This window comes from Dromaius novaehollandiae, chromosome 3, assembly GCF_036370855.1.
Source record: "Dromaius novaehollandiae isolate bDroNov1 chromosome 3, bDroNov1.hap1, whole genome shotgun sequence".
Classification (NCBI taxonomy): Eukaryota; Metazoa; Chordata; class Aves; order Casuariiformes; family Dromaiidae; genus Dromaius; species Dromaius novaehollandiae.
Window position 1 is genome coordinate 3,719,935 of NC_088100.1, and position 18,213 is coordinate 3,738,147.

General features: G+C 46.6%; 1 protein-coding gene across 1 annotated transcript in view; it reads right to left on the reverse strand.

The window, feature by feature from the left end:
• BLK (BLK proto-oncogene, Src family tyrosine kinase) overlaps nt 1–18,001 on the reverse strand; it is a 46,258-nt gene extending 28,257 nt beyond the window's left edge. Inside the window, exon 1 of the mRNA XM_026113481.2 lies at nt 17,783–18,001. The gene's annotated coding sequence lies outside the window, so the exon portion shown is untranslated. The remainder of the gene's footprint in view (nt 1–17,782) is intronic.
• Nucleotides 18,002–18,213: the final 212 nt, after the last annotated feature.

The window sequence follows — 18,213 nt, forward strand, 5'->3', positions numbered from 1 at the left end:
TCATTCACAAAGAGCAAGTTGGAGGAGATGACAATGAAGGTGCAATGGGACAGTGAAGGGGTGAGTCTGAAACCATCCCACCTACAGTCCTCTCACTACCTTTGCCCCTCCGCATCTCACAGTTTCTGCTGTTCTTCTACAGGCTTGATCATTCACACTTTGCAGGTGAGGCTCAGAGAGACACTGTTAGTCACTAGCAAGAAATGGGCACCATAAGGGGTCCATCAGTAATATTTTTAGATGCTGGCATTAGGGTGAGATGAGTCATACCCCTCCAGCTTTTACTTCTCTGTACTAATTTTAAAAGGAGACACAAATGACTACTCTGAATGTGTCCATTCTACAGCGCGGAGATGCTCCATCTGGCACTGCACAGTCTCACTCCGGAGCCAGGTGATGCTGCATGCGTGCACTGCTGAAGGGTCGAGGGAGTTGAGGGGATGCTGGAGATCCCGGGGAATACCACTGTGCTGAGCGAAGCAGATGCTCCAGGACTTGGCTCTTCTGTCCATGTGCAGTGCCCTAGTGCTGCTTGACATGCCCTGAGGTCACACAAAGTGTAGATCTCCTGCACATCCTGGATTACGTTTCCAAACCCCGTTTGGGTGTCGCAGACATCACGGAGCATCTCAAAGAGCACTAAACACAAACCAAACCCTTTCCATGGGCTGTCCTCTGCTTCCAACTAGCATTTTGACCCTTGTGCCTGAGGGCAGGTATATGTTGCAGCCCAGAAGTGCAATTTCAGCTCTGTCCAATAACCATGGTGTAATACTAGATCTGGGCAGCCAAAAGAGCCAAACCATGGCAACCTGGGCCTGCTTAGCCCTGGAAAAATTAGGGAGAAGCTGAAGCCAGAGTCACTGAAGCTCTACTGCCAGTAGTATATAAGGTATCTACCCCGTCCAGCACCAAAGTCTGCCCCAGCCCCACGCCCTTTGCGATCTTCTGCCTTTCCTGCAGCTCTAGAGAATGAATTCGAGGTGGGGGTGTCAACCCTCTTGCACTAATGGGAAAATTAAGGCCTGTCCTTCCTCCCTGTTCATGCTATAAAAAGGGAAAACGCTGTTTAGCTGCAGCCAAAGATGTCACAATGTCTCTGAGAGACAGGACCAGAGCAGAAAAAGCTAGCTTCAAACCAAAGGCATCGAAACGTGTGGGCTAAATGTCCAAAATAACCCAAATTCTCAGACCTGAACAGAGACACTTTGACTCCTGTTCTTGTCAAAATACCTCAAGGTCTGTGATGAACAGAGTGTCAGAGATTGGAGGTCCAGGGATCAGTACATCTTTGTGGATAGTCAGTTTGCACAAAAGTCAATCTGGTGCTATGTCATGATAGTCAGAAACCAAAGAACACATTCAAAGAAACTTTTCACAAAGCATCTTTGCAAGAAAAACAAATTCATCTAGCCAAACATTTTTTTTTTTGTGGATTCTAGCAAGTTTATAATGCTTCAAAAATTGAGACCTCTGAAATGAGAAGCTGGTTTCCAACAAAGACATCCTAACATCATAATGTATTATTTTTTTAAAGTGTCTTCTCTCTTCTGCCTCATTTTTATTTTTACTGATAAACTGAGCAAAGTCAAAGGAATTGGTGAAATCTTTCAGGATACCATTGCACATTTTTATTTTTATTTTTATTTTATTTTCCAATTGAAAGTTTTTCAGCATCCAAATTTCACAGAGTTCTTCTCACACCTGAATTTTCGGATGGTCCATCCATCTGTACACAGGTCTCAGCACCACTCTGGGCACTGACTCAACACAGTTGGAGGGGAAGTATCGCCTGCTGAATTAGTCACGGCATTTCCTGAGCAAGTTCATTTAAATTTGGCAGTCTCTTCTCCAGGTTTTAACCAGGTTTTACTTTGCTTAGATGATCTGGTTGCCATGCAATAGAACATGTTTTATTAAGGAAGATTTTCCATCTCTTCCATTTGCAAATTTTTGGAAGATAAATTTCTGCCAGGATTTCCGATTCTGAATGGTGTTATTTACCAAAATAATAAGCACGAGCAGCTAGTGTTCCCTTTTCACCCAGGGAGCTGCAAGGTATTGCTTTTAGTCAAGGCAAGATGATAGACAAGTTTTAGATACCACTCGCTACCAACCTTAAAAAGGCCCAGAGTCTACATGAGCTTTGAAAGTCTCTGTATGGTCCTTGTTGCTGTTTCACTGAAGCATCTCAGGGTCTTTCACAAACTCTGCCTTCAAGGGGGACATACAGACCTAGCAATTGCTCTCTTCTTTATGGAGTTAGGAGACGCGAGGTGTAGTGCAAGTCAGTGATATGCTTTCACAGCCCATCACGTCACTAAGATCAGCTTAGGAGAGGACTGACGGGCTGTCTGTGGAGTCGTGGATGTGTGTTTTGAGTCTCAGTGGCACTAGCGGGGCAGAGCAGGAAGGGACAAGGAGGTAGGTGGTGAAGGGGTGAGGACATCCTAACCACGGCCACCCTGGCAAGGCCTGCGGGAAGCAGGTACCGTGCAGCTGGCTGTGATTCTGGCTCACGTGTCTGCCCACAGTGTGTCTGTGCCCAGGTGGGCATTGCCAACCCTTCTGCTGCACCACCTTGGGCATCCAACCACGCCAAGATGGGGACACATCTCTACCGTATGCCCTAGCCACCAGACCACTATCTAGCCTGTGTACACATGCTATCACAAATAAATCATAGCACTTGCGTAAAACGGGGTTTTCTCTGCACACGCATGTAGCAAAGAAATGTTTGTTGTGAGGCAATGCAGAGAAGCAAACAGCATGTCCCAGCTCGGGCGGGAAATGGTACTGGTGAAAAGTCTCCCGTAAACCTCATCCGCCACCACCCACATCTTTGCACAAAGAGATTACCATAGCTCTAGATACTTAGTATGCCTATGAAATCCACAGTTCACACTCTCCAGGTCTTCTCTGCAGGCTTTGCTAGCCAACGTGACAATCCTTCATGCCAGCAGGTGTTATACAAAATCCCAGAATAGTGCCGCAGACAAATGTTGTCAGATGCTGAGAGCTTCTGCTGAGCTCCCACCCCAGAGCTCGTGGAGTTTACTTTTTAAAAAAGTAATTGTTTTTCCAAAAGAGATGGTGGAGCTGAATAGACATTTTTTCGACAGTGTTTTTGTTTTTGGTTAACGTATTTTAAAATACGTGCTCCAACAAAAATTTTGAGAAAAGTAACATAGGTTTCCATGCCTTTTCTTTTTTCCTGTGGAAAAGAAATCTGGGAAGAAAACAACAACTGAGAAAATCATGACCACTACCTTTTGTATACTTACTAATTTTTCCCATCTAAAAAATTCTTGTTTATTTTTAATGACTGAAAGTCAGGAAAAACTTCTTTCTAATAATATTTGTGAATAGGGTAAGAAAATATTATTTTCTTCATCACATCAATTCAATGTTTAACTAAACTGTTCTAGTTTGTTTGTATTTTTCTTTACTCATTTCATTCTTTACCAGTTGAAAAAGGAGAAGGTAAAAAATAAAAAGTTCAAAAAAAGAAAATGTATAAAGCAAATTCTTTTTTAAGCAACCGGAAATCAAAATGGAATAAAAATGTCAAAGGTGAAGCAATTTTTTTTCCATATATTTGAGAAGTTTTAGCAATATAGAGTCCAGCTTTGTTTTGAGTAAAAAATTTTCATGCAAAAGTCTCTTTGGGAGATTCAAGATATTTTGTATTTTCCAGTGAGCTTTTGCTGTGGAAGCCAATAGACACAAGACAGTGAGTGCTGTGTAGCATCCATCTCTGACCTCGTGTGGACAAACAGGCAGGTCACAGACACACAGAATAGTTTTGCATAGGATCTCCAAAATTTGCTATGTACTTTTTAAGGGAAAAGAAGGATATAGCCTGTTCCCAGTCCTAAGAACTGATCCATGGGGGCACCCAGAACTGGGCTTGTGGATACCAAAAATTTTGGCAGTGCAGTTACATTTGTACCCTGGCGAGGCAAGGGACAGACACCAGGGCATCAAATGGAGGAAGGCAGAGACGAGCCTGGGCCATGAGACCCCTTTGCCTGCTCCACCTCCTCTGTGCTGGATGCATCTTTCCATCTCTCCTCATGGCTCACCCAAGCCAAGTGGATGGTCAGAGCACTTGTTGTTACAAAAGGCAGTATTTTACCCAAACTGTCTGTTTTACAGCCCTGTAAAAGGGAGCCCTGACCACCGAGCACAGCACGTTACCGTTTTGTCCGCAGTGAGATCAGTGTGTAGCTGCAGAGCGACAGAAGGTTATTTCAGGAACCTTCAGAGGTACAGTCGAGGTGACAGTTCAGCTTGCGAGAGCTGGATGCCGGCACAGATGCTACAGCACCAGCTGTTGTCAGTGCAGATGTGATGCATTTTTGCTCACTGATCTGCACCAGCACCAAAGGTCTCCACTCCAGGGGCTTGTCCCACCCCAGCTAATGCTCCAGGGGAAATCCCCCATGCCCAGCCTTCTGCAGGGAGAAACCAAAGGATGCCCACAGGTTTACACCAGCCGAACCAGCCGGCATTACAGATAAAACGTAAAGAGCAGATGTCATGTTTGGGGGAGGTAATAAAAGGAACTGATACTTCATGGAGGTTGAGCCTCAATCCATATGGGTGGGATGTTTCAAAGAGCTGAGAGGACTTAGGCTCTGAGTGGCAACAGGGCCAGGGACCTGCCCTGCTGGACTCTTCAAAAAATCTCGCCGCAGGGCCCTGCTCAAGCAAAGCTTCTGCTGGCATTTTGGTGACAGCTTTGCGGTGGAGCTAAAAGGATGTGACTATATGTCTTATCGCTTGCCTTTCTTCAAATGAGGCTAGAAAATGTTTCCCAGAGAAGCAAGCCATTGAATTCTGCCAACAATCTCAGTGAGGCCAAGGTCCAGCAGAGCTGGACACTGGTCTTCCCTGACCGTGGGGTTTGGGGACCTGCCTTGCCCCTGTGCCCTGCTTGTCCTGAGTCTCCAGGGTAGTTCCGACATGTGCACAGTTATGTCTTCTGCAACAGGGATGTGGATGACACAGACAAAGGGCGATGGGATTGCATGGGCGGGTGCGGGGAAAAAAAACAAGACAGACTCTAGCAGAAAAGCAGAAGTGTCTTCTCATCATTTGCCTCACCCCCATGAAACTGTGCCATGGAAAAAAAGCTTAAGACCTGAGCAAGCCAATAGTATTTCACTGTGAGGGCAGCTCCAAACCCCTCCCCCAAGCCCAGTGAAATCACAAAATGACCCCCCCACACCCTTTCCATCCGGACTGTAGTGTGGGTCTATCAAATGTTTTCATAGTTGACCAAGATTAGATATTCCACTTCATTTTAAAATTTAAGAATGTCTTTTTTTTTTTTTAAAAAAAACACATTTCAAAAGGAAATGGCATTAAAAAAACCTCTAAAAATTTTATTTTTAAAATGCAGATATAGACAGTTATAGAGGGTTTTAAATGCTGAATTTCTCTTTGAATGTTCTCCCCCTATGAGAATTACTGAAATCAACTCACTTTGGGTACAATAATTTAATTATTCCAGATTTGCACTTCCGCAGACATATTAAGTGCTCCAGCAGTTTTCTTTTCCCTCAACAAAACAATTCTTTGTTACGTTTCCTGACTTGGCACTCCTGGATTGCTTTGCAAGATGCAGAGCTGGAGAGTTACTGAAAAACTCGGTTAGATCAACTACATAAATGGGGGCGAAGGAGGCTTTGCTACCTAACCACTATCTATGCTGCTGTTGATCATTTTTGCTGGGTTTTGGTCAAGCTTTTTTATTATTATTTATTTTTAAGTCTCTAAATGATTAGCAGCTTTGTTGCTAGGAGGTGGTTAGAAGAGAGCTGTGAACGATGACAAGGATGTGCTGTGCTATAAACAGCACCAGTCACACAGAAGGCCTGTCTGAGGGAGAAGGTGGAGAGAAGACCACTGTCCTGTAGCAGGAGGCGGCTGCTGACGTCCAGATGGAAACCCCCTCCCTGAAGGAGGGAGGACAGCGAGACCTCCAGCGATACACACATGCTCTTGGGTCTTCAGCTTTTTGGCTCTTACAGCCCAAACTTGCTCCACGCTAGGGGCAAGCAGGCTGTGCATGGAGGAATTACAGAAATGCAGAAAGTGCCATTAAAGAGCTGAAGTGCCAGGAGCAAGAAGCATCACGATCTTTGCAGGGGAGCAGGCAGATGTGTGTGTCTCGCATGTTGCATCCTGGCTAGAGGAGTTGAGAACTGGGGGTATCCTATTGGCAAAGCTCAGATCCCACCCAGTCCCTGGTCTTTGTCAGACAGAGACAGCAGGTTGGATTTGTGCTCACATTAATGCATCTTTCAAAGACTTTGGCTCATGTAAAAGGTCTTCCAGGGAGTGTGAAGAGCCCTTCAGAGCATCCCCCAGGAGCAGTTGGGCTCCCCAGGAAATGGCCCAAGCTGGGGTTGCATTACTGCAGATCCCAATCCCAAGCTTAGCCAGTGTGGCCAAACTGCTCTCCCCAGGGGCTATCTTCTGCTGCCCAGTGTCTAGGGGACCAGAGAACAACTCCAGAGGAGCTCTGTGCTCCTGTGATTTACCCCTCAACAAGAGGCATCCACTGCAGAACAGAGACTGGAGTCCGCTGGGTTATTTGGGGATCTCTTATTTGCTGTGATCGAAACCTGGCCATCTTGCTATTTCCATTGCAACTTAAGTCTGTCCCAGACCTCTGGCTTTTCCCATGCCATGCTTTCTCACTGAAGCAGGTGATTCTGACCCAGGCAAACACACCCAACAGCAAATCCAGTTATTTCAGGTCTGTCCAGAAAGCTGAGACACCGTGTCGCAGAAAGCTGGGGGGGCAGCTGGGGGTAGGAGCGCACAGATTTCCAGGCCCTTGAGTTTAAGCAGATGCAAAAAGTTTCTTGACAGGGGAGGGGGAAAAAAAGAAAAAGAAAAAGATAATAAAAGCTCCTTGCGCTCTCCAGAAGTAGAAAACAGCTGCCTGCTGCCAGAGTGGCCGTTCGCTAATCAAAACATCTGTCTGGAGGAAAAATGGCTGCTTACATTGAGCATTGCGCCCTGCTGGAGCTTGGCAGATGCTTGGCTGAGCTGCAAGAGGCTGCGAGCCAGCAAACACAACCACGGCTCTGGGTCCCGGGGAGGTAAGAACAGGCCTCCAGGTCAGGAGGACAGATCTCCCTGCCTCCTCTAAACAAGCTCTCGTCATGAATTCACCCGAGGCATGGTGTCATCCAGGTGGCACGCCTGCTTGGGACAGGTCTAAGGGACCTGAACTCCTGCAGCACAGGGATGGGGAGAAGCTGGGATGGGATGCACCGGAGAGGGGAAGGAGAAGGATGTGGCTGGCACAAGTGGGTGAATCTCTCTTTGGGAGGGGGTGCTTTGTGCCAGGTATGTGTCTGCAGTTCTCCAACTGTGAGAGGGCTTATTGCTAGGTTGCATTGCTCAATCACAATTTCTGCAGTGGCCAAAGCTGACATTTCTACCCAGATGTATCTGCTGTTTAAAATGGGCACGAGCCAAACTTGCTCCTGGGTGAGTTTGGAGCACACTGGGGAAAACCGCTCTGCACAGGCCATCTCCAACTGTGGTCTAAGCCCTATGGAAGTGCATTCAGGCCATGTTCATTTGGCCAAAATCTGTAACGCTCTGTCTCACAGTGCTTTTTGGGCACACCACAGTGGCCTGTCGGGATGGGGGGAGGGCCTGGCCTCCTGCTAGCCATGTCCCAGGAGAAGCAGTGAAGTCGGTGGCAGGCTGGTGCTCTGGCATTCGATGCCCTCAGAGACCCCCTTTGTCTCGGTGGGCATGAATGACGGAATGAGGGTCCCTCCCACCACCCCCAGATGAGGCAAAGGGCAGCAGGGAAAGACGTACATCCCTCCTCAGGGCTGGATTTTAGTGGTTGCTAGATAGTGCCTCATCATCTCTACATCCCATGGGGAGGGGAAACAGGGCATGGGGGCATGCAGAGGGGAGGTGAGAAAGGAAGACGACAGATAAGTCTGTTGGGCTTCTCTCTACCCTCAGGGAAATGGGCAAGACAGTGGCTTGTTCCCTACTTGCGCTGTTTCCTAAGCAGCTGCCGCTGCAGCCACGACCCAGGATGGATGAACCTCTGGTCTGACTCATGACAGGCGCTCTAGGGAGCTGAGGGCAGAGGCACTTGCAGAGTTTCTCTGGAATATCCTCCCGCTTCACACCTCATCCACCCCATCTGTGGGACTAAGCCCTGACTATTTTGAGTGTCACACCCTCAGATTTCAGGAGCAGTCTGGTTTTGCAGATGCTTTTAATGGACTTGCTTTTTTTAACCATGTCTTTGTGTCAGAATTGAATCTTTTCTTCCCCCCAAGGATTCTTTGCTCTATTTTGAATATCAGAATGATCCATTTAGGAGGGGGTGTAAGCTGCACTTCCCAGAGAACCTGGCCAATCAAAATAACAGTGAAAAAAGCAAGAAACACAAAGAGAACCCAGATACAAAACCCAGCAAAACCCACAGACAATTAACAGCTGTCATTAAAAACAGCTACAATGACTGTGAATGGGTGATGTTTCCACTATGTAAACCAGCAAATTTTAGGAAACAGCTGAATAGTCCGGCTTTACAATGATCTTTACTTTTTGTGATTATAAAAGACCTTTTTAAATGAAATGCATTTTGTTCCAACCAGCCCCAGACCTCTATGAACTCACTCAACTACAGCATTGAAGACGCAGGGTGGTCTGACGAATGAAGACCTGGACAGGGACTTGTGGGCGACTCTGGGGAAGTTACATTCTCATTCTGCCTCAGCATGTTCAATGGGGAAAGAGAAACATGTCTGTCTTAGGAGATATATATTTTATAAGAACCAGGATTTATTTCTACAGACTCCTTAGGCTTCCCAAAGGGTGCATAAATTGGCTTCTTTGAGGTGTTTTCAATGTATATGACACTGACGTAGGGACAGTGGTACAGACCTGCTGGGTCACCATTTAGTCTTCTTAAGTTGCTGCAGGGACTGTGTCCGAAAAACCACCACGTAAACCTCTGAGGGTGATCGAATGACATAGTTTTTACATTATATCAAGGGGCAGGAGGGGACTTCTGGTCTCAGAGATCTTTAGACTGAAAAGATCTCCACACTCCAGCAGCTCTTACTGAGAAGGACAAACACAAGCGAATATCCGCTGAGTGTGATGTACAACCTAAAAGCCAACCCACGCACTGGTGATGTTGTTTACAGAAGGAAAGGCTTCACAGAGTGACTCGAAGCAGAGGTCATCAAGGCAGAGAACTTTTACTAGCCACATGGGTAAGACCCAAGAACGAGACGGGAGGAGAGCTGGCTGAGGATGCGACGCTGTGTGACATGGGACTGGAGAAAGCAGCTTCAAGGCTGCTCCAAGATACACAAATGTTGCCCCGGCATTGCTAATGGGACTGTAGAGTGACCTTCCCTTTGACCTTTCCCCAGAAAAGCCACACTGGACACACGGCATGAAAATTAGCCTCTCTGCACATCACTAAGGCTCTGAAATGGCTCTGTGCTCCTGACAGAGGAAGGAAACCCTGTGGTGGGCTGCAGGTCTGCAGGGCAGTGGTCTGGGCCTGAAGCAGGAGTCAGCACGTGTCTAATTTGCTCTGGGGTCATGCCAAGGCCCTCACCTTATAGCTGCCTACGTGTTGGCACAGGTTTGGGTCAGCGTAAGGGGTTTCTGAAGGTAGCCAGAACTGACACCCTCCCCATTGCCCCCTTGGGCAGGTGCTGCAGAGGCAGGTGGCCGTTTGCATACAAAAGAGATATAGAAATGAGGAAGCCTTTGCAAACAGATTTGTCAAACTTCTCCATCTCCAGCCTTCTTTTGCTGGCTCAATTCTCCTCTAGCCAAGGACAGGGGAGAGGAGGGAGAGCCAGAAGCAGTCAGGGTGGGGGAGGACAGTTCTGTGGGAAGCTGGAGTGCCTTGAGCTTTAGAGCGGGACCTCATCCTTTGGTGGAGCGCACATCTGAGGTACCTGACCGCGCTTTGCTAAGCGAGCTTCACTTCCTATTCCTACGAAAAGGGAAGTTGCTTTTTTAGAAAGCTGCTTGCCATCCACTGCTGAGGTAGGAAGGAGGAGTTATTATGAAGTGCAGCAAAGGCTTAGAAATAAACTAGCAACTGCCAAGACATCTTGGGAAACTAGGTGATAGCACAGTGGTTCCAGACAGAAACCTGCTTCTGATTTGAGACACTCCCTATTCTTAAAATGGGGAAATCAAGCAGTAGCAGCCGTGCTGCTGCAATGACCCCTTCAGGGACTGCCACACTTAAAGTGGCTGAGAATTGAGAAGTTTAAGTAAAAGGAATAGATGTGGCGCAATCCCAGCTATTGCATTCCAGGGAGGTTTTCTGGTACCCTCGTTGGATGCGTACCCTTTGCTGTTGTGTCTCCCCTGTTGTCTCCAGGCTGATTAGATAAGCCAGTGTCTCGTGGCTCTGAGGTGATAACCTGAGTCAAGAAGCCCACACAGTGAAGGCCTTCCTGCAGCTTGCTTTCTCAGAAATCGTGAAACACTAGCCCGGGGCTGCCCTTTGAAAGCAGGTGGAGGGAGAACACCGAGAAAGTATGCGAAAAAGAGAGCTAGAAAGAGAGAAAGTCTCATGTATGCAGCTCCCAGGTCACTCCAGATGGGCTCCATGTGCCCCCACTTCCCTTGTCTAAAAGTGCAGGCTGTAATCTCACCCATTTGAGTAGGGTCTGTCCAGCAGTGCTTTCCACCTTTTTTTCAAATGTGGATCCCCAGATGTTCTTCAGTAGCTTTGCAGGCCTCTACAAGACCTAGCCAGTCTCTAGAACTGCTTTTCCCCACTACCTTTTAGCCTCTTTTAAGCAGCGCACAAAGCTCAAGCGTCCAGCCCATGGGGTGAATATTACTCTGACAGAGGAAGAGGGGCTGCTCTAAGAAAGGTCTCTAGCACCTACCACTCTATGGACCGTGGAGAGAGCCCAACCTCCATCTGGATGACCCAGAGCCCACCACGGTGATCTTCTCAGCCAGACATCCACGCTGGTGGGCTGACTGCAAAGTCGCATTCTGTGGCAGGGATGTTATCTCCTGCCCTTCTCCATGCAAGACATGTCAGCAGTGACGTCAGGCAGTGACGGGGGAGTGAACAAGAATTTCTAGTTCTGGGTGGAAAAGGTGACCTCCTTCCAGCCCACTGACTTCACTCAGGGTTTTGCTGTGGGCTCAGCATAGCAGGAAAGGCCGCGGTGGGGAGAGGATCTCACATCTGCCAGGGATCACTGCTCAGACCTCTGGACTGCAACAGGGGCTTGACATTTCATCAAGTTCACACTGAGTAAGAGTGTCCCCATTAAGGCATCTGCTCCTGAAAGGAATCTGGCCTTGGTCTGAAAACATCAAGAGGGACAAACACACCTCTCCTCCTCCCAGTGGCCTCAGGGGTTTCTTCCCTACACCCTGCCAGTTCAACTGGCGGAGACATGCCACAGAAGGCTCATTCCCTCCAGACACAGACCTTTGCTTTTGTCCTGCACAGATGACATTTTTCCTGTTCCCATTCACTCCCTGGTAAGAGTGAGTGCCTAATTTACCATCTGAACTTCCTATTTCCACTCCCTTGGCAGATTAAAAACCTGTTTAATGCCACATACTGTTGCTCCTGGAAAGTGCTTATGCATTATAACCAACCCACAAATCTTCAGCAGTTAGATTTTCTGAGCTCTCTAAGGCAACATCTCTACTAGTCAAATAAACAGTATCAGGGCCCATTCTCTGCTTCTGCAGCTAGCAGGCACAGTCCGGTCTGGTCACTTTTCAAAACAAGGTGGTTGCATCCAAACTCCTTGTGGTCCCATGCAAACTTCTGGACTGTGCCTGGGAAAGTCCAGCTTGAGAGCTCAGGTTGTGCCACTTGTCTGCCAGGACACTAGGACCTCACTGAGTCTCTGCTTTCCGAGACACAGGTTGTCCCTCTAGGCCAGTCATCAGGTTGGCCCTAGATTTACTGCCTTAGATGTGTATAGGACAATATTTAGATGCCAGCTCCGTGTGTAGCCACAGTTACCAGGCCACCCACGGCACCAGGCACTGCCCTGGGCTTTGCAGGGTGGTGCTGGGCTCTCTAGAGAGCATGACTGTACATGCTGGTTTAACAAGCATTATTTATTGATGAATCCTGTGGGCACTGCAGTGCTATCTGGAGGGACTGGGAAGAAAATGCAGCAGTGCCTTTGGATGGTGGTGACTAGGGGGAATTCTACCAATAGGACAACAGCAGAGATTTTGTCTGGCCCCAGTGATGAAAAGCCCTTTTGGAGGGAGATGGCAAGCTTCTTTATCTCACACACACAAAAAAAGAAAACTAATAAGGAGAAATGCAAATATTTTAAACAGACTCCTTGTTGGTGGCCTCATAAAAGCATGAATTTCCACTGGCTGGAATCAGTACAACCACTTGCAGAAAATAACCGCTGGAGAAGCACCGAGCACAGCCCTCTGCCCTGGGGCAGGATCAGCCCTGACGAAACCTTCCCCGCAGGAGCCTTTTCTTGGTCCCTGGAGCCTGCCCTCCCTGGGTGTGACAGCGCTGACTCCTCTCTCCTCCCCACACCAGTCCTCCTTGCCAGGCTCTCTCCACCCTGCTCCCAGCACGCATGTTCTGGCTACTTGCAGCAGTGAGAACCTGGCTCACTATCCCTCATCTGATGGACTGAAGGACAAAACACTGGGGTTTTTCCCCCGCTTATTCAAAATCAGAAGATGAGCTTGACTTTCAGACTCAAAAATGGGATTCAGACTTTCTCAGGGTGCTCGATGGGGACAGAAATGTGAGAGAAGGAGGCCATGTGTTGGAGCCGCTGCTATTGCAGAAGTCATTATTTGTGGCACGGAAGTGGTGGGGCTGATTTGCTCTCAGATTATCTCATCTTTGATCTAGTCTAATTCTATGGCATTGGAGCAAGAAGAAATCTTATTTCCTTGGAGTTTCTTGCTTTGCTGATGTCCAAACTCTCACTAACGTCAGCAGGACAGGCATGGTGGGTTTATGTCCACACAGCACCGGGTTTACACAATCAGGATTTCTTCCCACCTGGCTAACATCTCTGCTGTAAAGAGTCCCATGGTCATGATTCTCTTCTGTGCACAATTGTTATTTATTGGAAGCCCACCCAGAAACTTTTACTCCGAACATTTTTTCCCACTTTCCCCAAAAATTCCCAGGGGAGAAAAGAAAGAATTCTGTGGAAAATCGAACTCTTGAAAATGTTCTGTCACAAAAAAAACCCACACGTATATTGACATTTTTCACAGGAAAAAGAGTAATTTCCCGTGCAAGCTTGCTACAGTAATGTCTCAGGTGGCTACATTCCTCTTCCTGTGCTTCTCAAACACTGAAGGCCAAATAGGTAAGAGACAACAGGGAAAAACTCCGAAATAAAAGTCAAGCTGGAGCTTTTATCTTAGTTCCTCTGTTTGCTTGGTATGGCCTTAGTTCTCTTTCCTTCCATCCCATGCTGCTGATGGTTTTCTGCTTATGCTTGTTTTTTCCGTAGACCGCATATAACCTGTACTCAAAGCCCGTTTCTCAAACATCAACCCCCATACAGCCATTCTGAGATCCCCTGCTCTGTTTTCTCAGTTCCAAGCAGTTCAGCTCTCCCTTCACCCTCAGCAGTTATTCACCTAAATACAGATGCCATGGTGGCTCAGGTGCTGGGCAGGTACCTGTCTGGGCTGAGAGCAGTCCCACAATTTCTTAGCTCCTCTGCCCATGGCATTTTGTCAGGGTTTTCCTTTTCCCACCCAGGCTTCATTGAGAAGAGGAGTATTTTCTTATGAAAACATCGCATGTGACCTGATGGCCCTTATCCATGTGCCGTCGTAGCATGGGGAAGCACGGCGGTCTGAATGACTTTAAGAAACAAGGAGGATGTGAGCTCCTGAGTACAAGGATATATTGTAATGTAGTAAACGGACCCTCATGAACCTGGGGTGTGGGACCAAGTGCCTCGTTTACTCCCTGTCCATAAGGACCCTTAAATAGATAGCGCAGAGTTTGTTCCTACAACCTTCATCCACCAAAAAAAGTTATGTATTCAGCCATTGGTGAGGCCGCCCAGACATCCCAGACAACCAAAGAATTTACTCTTCACCCCTCTTCAGGTAGCAAAGAATTCCTCTGTAAACCTCGTGTTTTCTGTTTCTGCTCTGTCTCCTACAGGTCTGGCATGCTGTATTGACAGGACCCTGAGAGGTGCTGCACACTGCTATTTGATCAGTAACAGATTTGCTGTTTTTCAGAGGAACAGAAATAATCTCTGAGATGCAGTCAAATTTGGAGAATAATTTCAGAAATGAATGAATAAAAGATTGTCAAGGAGAAAAGAGAGACTTTAAAAGCCTGTTTCACTTCAGAAACAACAGGATTGCCAAAATGTAGGACTGGTCCCTAAAAGGTCATCTCACCTGTCTGGTGGACCTACACCATTTCTGAGAGACTATCTAGCTTGTGCTTAAAAGCGTTCAGTGATGGAAATTTCCGCTGCTCCCCGGACAGTCTATCACAGTAATCCAATTCCTCTAGCCCTAAAAAGATTTCCTAATGGTCAGCACCAATTTCGCTCACTGAAAGACTTGCAACTGCTTGTCCTGTCCATACTGGCCATGAAGTTTAGTCCCTTCCTCTTTACAGTGGCTTTTTAGCCACACTTCTCTCTCCTCTAAATGAAGCAGCGTTGTTTCTTGCAAACCTTCCTTACTGATCACACTTTCCACACCTTTGCTCAATTGTGTGCCTCTCTTTTGGGAATTTTAGAGTTGGTTTTGGAAGTCTGAATAGGCGAGCTTGCAATGTTTTCCAAGGTAAAACTGACTTACGTTAGAAAAGGCAAAATTACTCCAAAAAAAAACCCCAGAAATATTGTTCTTCAGGTCAACAGCAACATTTCAGCCTGAGGTGAATGAGTCTTTTCATATCAGCCATTTTCTTGAAGAAAAGTTATAAATTATAAATTATAAATTATAAATCTATGTTTTATTTCAACACAAGGAGTTGCTGTCTTTTGACTTGCAGGGAGAGGGCTGGCCAATGTAACGAATTCACCTGGGTTTACTCCTGATACGAAGGACAGACTGACCTTTGCACATGGCAAAGCATGAAATACTAAAGGTCTGGTTTACATTCTTCTTCTATACATTGCGCGTCAACATTTATTTTTAAGCAATAATCATGACCATGTATATCCTGTTTTGTTACAGGGATGTGCTTTCTTTTGAGCTTCGTGGTGACTTCCAGTGGTGCAGTCAACTCTTCCACACCCAGTGGCAGGACCCCGAGGCTGTAAGCTGTTGCCAAGAGCTCTGGCAATGGAACTTTCTTTTTTTTTATATCTCCTCCGCTACTCCTAATCTCTGCTGCTTGCAATGTGGTGCAGACCTAATGAGAAAGCTGACTTGCACCACATAAATTGAATCCGTGAATGGAAACTTTGAGGTTGCCAAGAGCTTTTGTAGGATTTAGTCCTAGGGACCCCCTGCAAAATTCTTGCCCACGATTGAACCCTGTGGGCCTGCAGGAAACTGTATTGACTTCAGAGGAGGGCAACCACATGGAGTCAATGGTTGGTTGCCTCCTAAGCCTCGTGAACCGTGGAAGCGCAGCAACGAAACTCCCTTTTTAGCATAGAGAGAATGGAAAGAATGAGAGGAAGGAAGGAAGACAAATAATGATGAAGGAGTAGTATGCCCAAGTGCTCCTGCTCTGCTGTGACTCCTATGAAATTCACAGTGACCTATTTTAAGTGTTGGGCCTCCGAGATAACACTGGGGTATCGCTGGTGAAGAATTCCTCCTTCCCAAAACACTCGTCCCCACTTAAACACAATCTCAAGACTTGATGTGCTCATAAGGATGCCATGGAGAATTAAGGGCTGGAAAGTCAATGAAGAGAAGGGAGTCACACAGCAGGAATAAAAAATAAGAGCTGATATCCCTGTCTGAAGTGGATACAGTCCAAACTGTTCAGAAGCTGGATGCTTTGTTTTTTGTTTTGCTCAGCCTGTGTTATCATGGACTTATTTAATAGGCATTGAGGAGCACATCACCTCAGCCGAGATAGAAATGCATGCAAGAACATCCCATTTCTGATTAGGCAGAACACAGAAAGTCATTAGAAAAGCATAACAAGAAAAATCAATAGCCGCTTTGCAAAAAATTTCACCTATTTCTTGGGTCTTTCCTCCTCCACCATAAAATTCAGACCTCAGCTGAATTCAGGTGCTATTTTGGCAGAACAAAAAAAAAAAAAAAAAAAAAAAAAAAAAAAAAAAAAAAAAAGAGCCAAAATGTCCAGGAGAAAATATGAAGTATAGGTAAGAAATCACAAGTTCTACAGCCCCCAAATCTTATACAGGTTACTGAAGCCCTGACAAAATGACTGATCAGCACTAATAGAGCATATTAATGAGGATGCCTTTGCTACCCTGAAGCTGTCCATTTTTCTCCTTAATTTCTAGCTGCCTACTCTTCTCCAGCACGTTTGAGTCTGTACCACTTGTGAGTGCTTGTGAGAGCAGTAGGAACCCGTGCTGCTGAGAGCATAGGTGTCTTGTCCCGATTCTGTACTGTTACTCGCAACCCTTTTTTTTAGATCTATAATCAGTTCAGTCTCACAGCAGCTCAGCAAGATAGACAACAAACACCCTCATTCCACAGGTGAGATAACTAAAGCACCATGAAGGCACTGCCTTGCCAAACATCCCTGGCTACAAAGCGCTGAGCAAATGCCTGAGATGGTCTGAGACGCAAACACCCCACAATGCTGCAATGACCCTTCCCCCAAGAAATCACACAGCAAACAAGGCGGCTCCTGAATTATCCAGGCTCCAACTTAGAGCATTGAAATTTGAGCCAGGGCTAAACTACAGCCAAGACAAAAAGTTACAGAGGTTTATGCAGACTTTGCTTGTCTGGGTATGGGAGGTCCCTGAGGGAGAAGCAATAAGTCCTTTCTTCCTACAGCTCCAGTGTGCTGAAGGCTTTGTCCACCAAAAAAGAAAAAAAAAACTGCATTAACCTGCTGCTGGTTCTATCAGGTGGACTGAAAGAGCCAGTGGCTGAGAACAAGATGATCATCTCAGAGTAGAGACACTGCTCCAAAACTATCCAGCTCATCTGTGGGGCGAAATGGAGCAAGGACCCTCAAAGCCAAATGTGCCTCTCTGCAGCATGGGAGTTAAAGCCTCAGCCTTTCTCTGCACCATATGCAGCTGTCCAGGGGTTCGGCTCAGCAAGCATTGCCCAGATCCAGGGTATCCACCTCCCCTTAAATTCAGAATTGGGGCCTTGATTTCAGTTTTTCCCTTCTCTTTTCTTCCGAAGGAATTCAGTTGGAAGAAAGTCATTCGCCCCTGCTATTTAAAGGGCTTTCATCTACTTTCACTCTTCAAGAGAAAGAGGTTGATCTGTGCCCAAGAGTAGGAACCTGCCAGGTCAGCTTGTGACTTAGACCATGGTGGCATCTGAGTAAATCAGTCCCACCTCAGAGTGCCCTGATTTCAGCATTGAGACACTCCACCAGAAAGAAGAAAATGCTCCCTGCCTTAATCCATGCCACCAATGTACCTAGTTCCCTCAGACATTCCACTCCAAATCTTTAAGGGTTTAATTAGCATCGATGCATGGGTGATAAGCAGAGTGGGCCAAATCTTTAAATACTCTAAGAGGATGCACTCAGTGAAGCACCAGGCAATAAATACAACAGGCAGCAGGAATGAAGCAAAGCCCATGGAAAATCGTTTGCACTTACCTGGTGATTCCTTTGTTTGGATTAAATCATAGCCTGCTCGATCCTAGTTGTCCACCAGAGTTAAAAAATCCTTTGCTGGATGTGTTCCTAAGATCATAAGGCCTTCTTGATAAGTTTTAATCCTTAAAGCACATAGAAAGAGAAACCCTAATTCTTCTTGTTGTTGTCAGTTGACTGCTGTTAGTGGTTTCCTGTCGACAACAGCTGAATGACAACTTGAACTGGTTTGTTACACTTATAGCAATTAAGGGCTGGCAGTATAACCGCGCTGTTCATTTAGAGCTAATGTTAGAACAGTGGCTACCTTAGAAGAGCCGTTACCCACAAAGGCTCGGCAGGCTATAAAAAGTACCGTCCGTGTAAAAACAATGTCCTGAAGCTGCCTCATTCAGTCTGGTGCCGGTTGAAAGTCACTGCCTGGAGCCACAGGG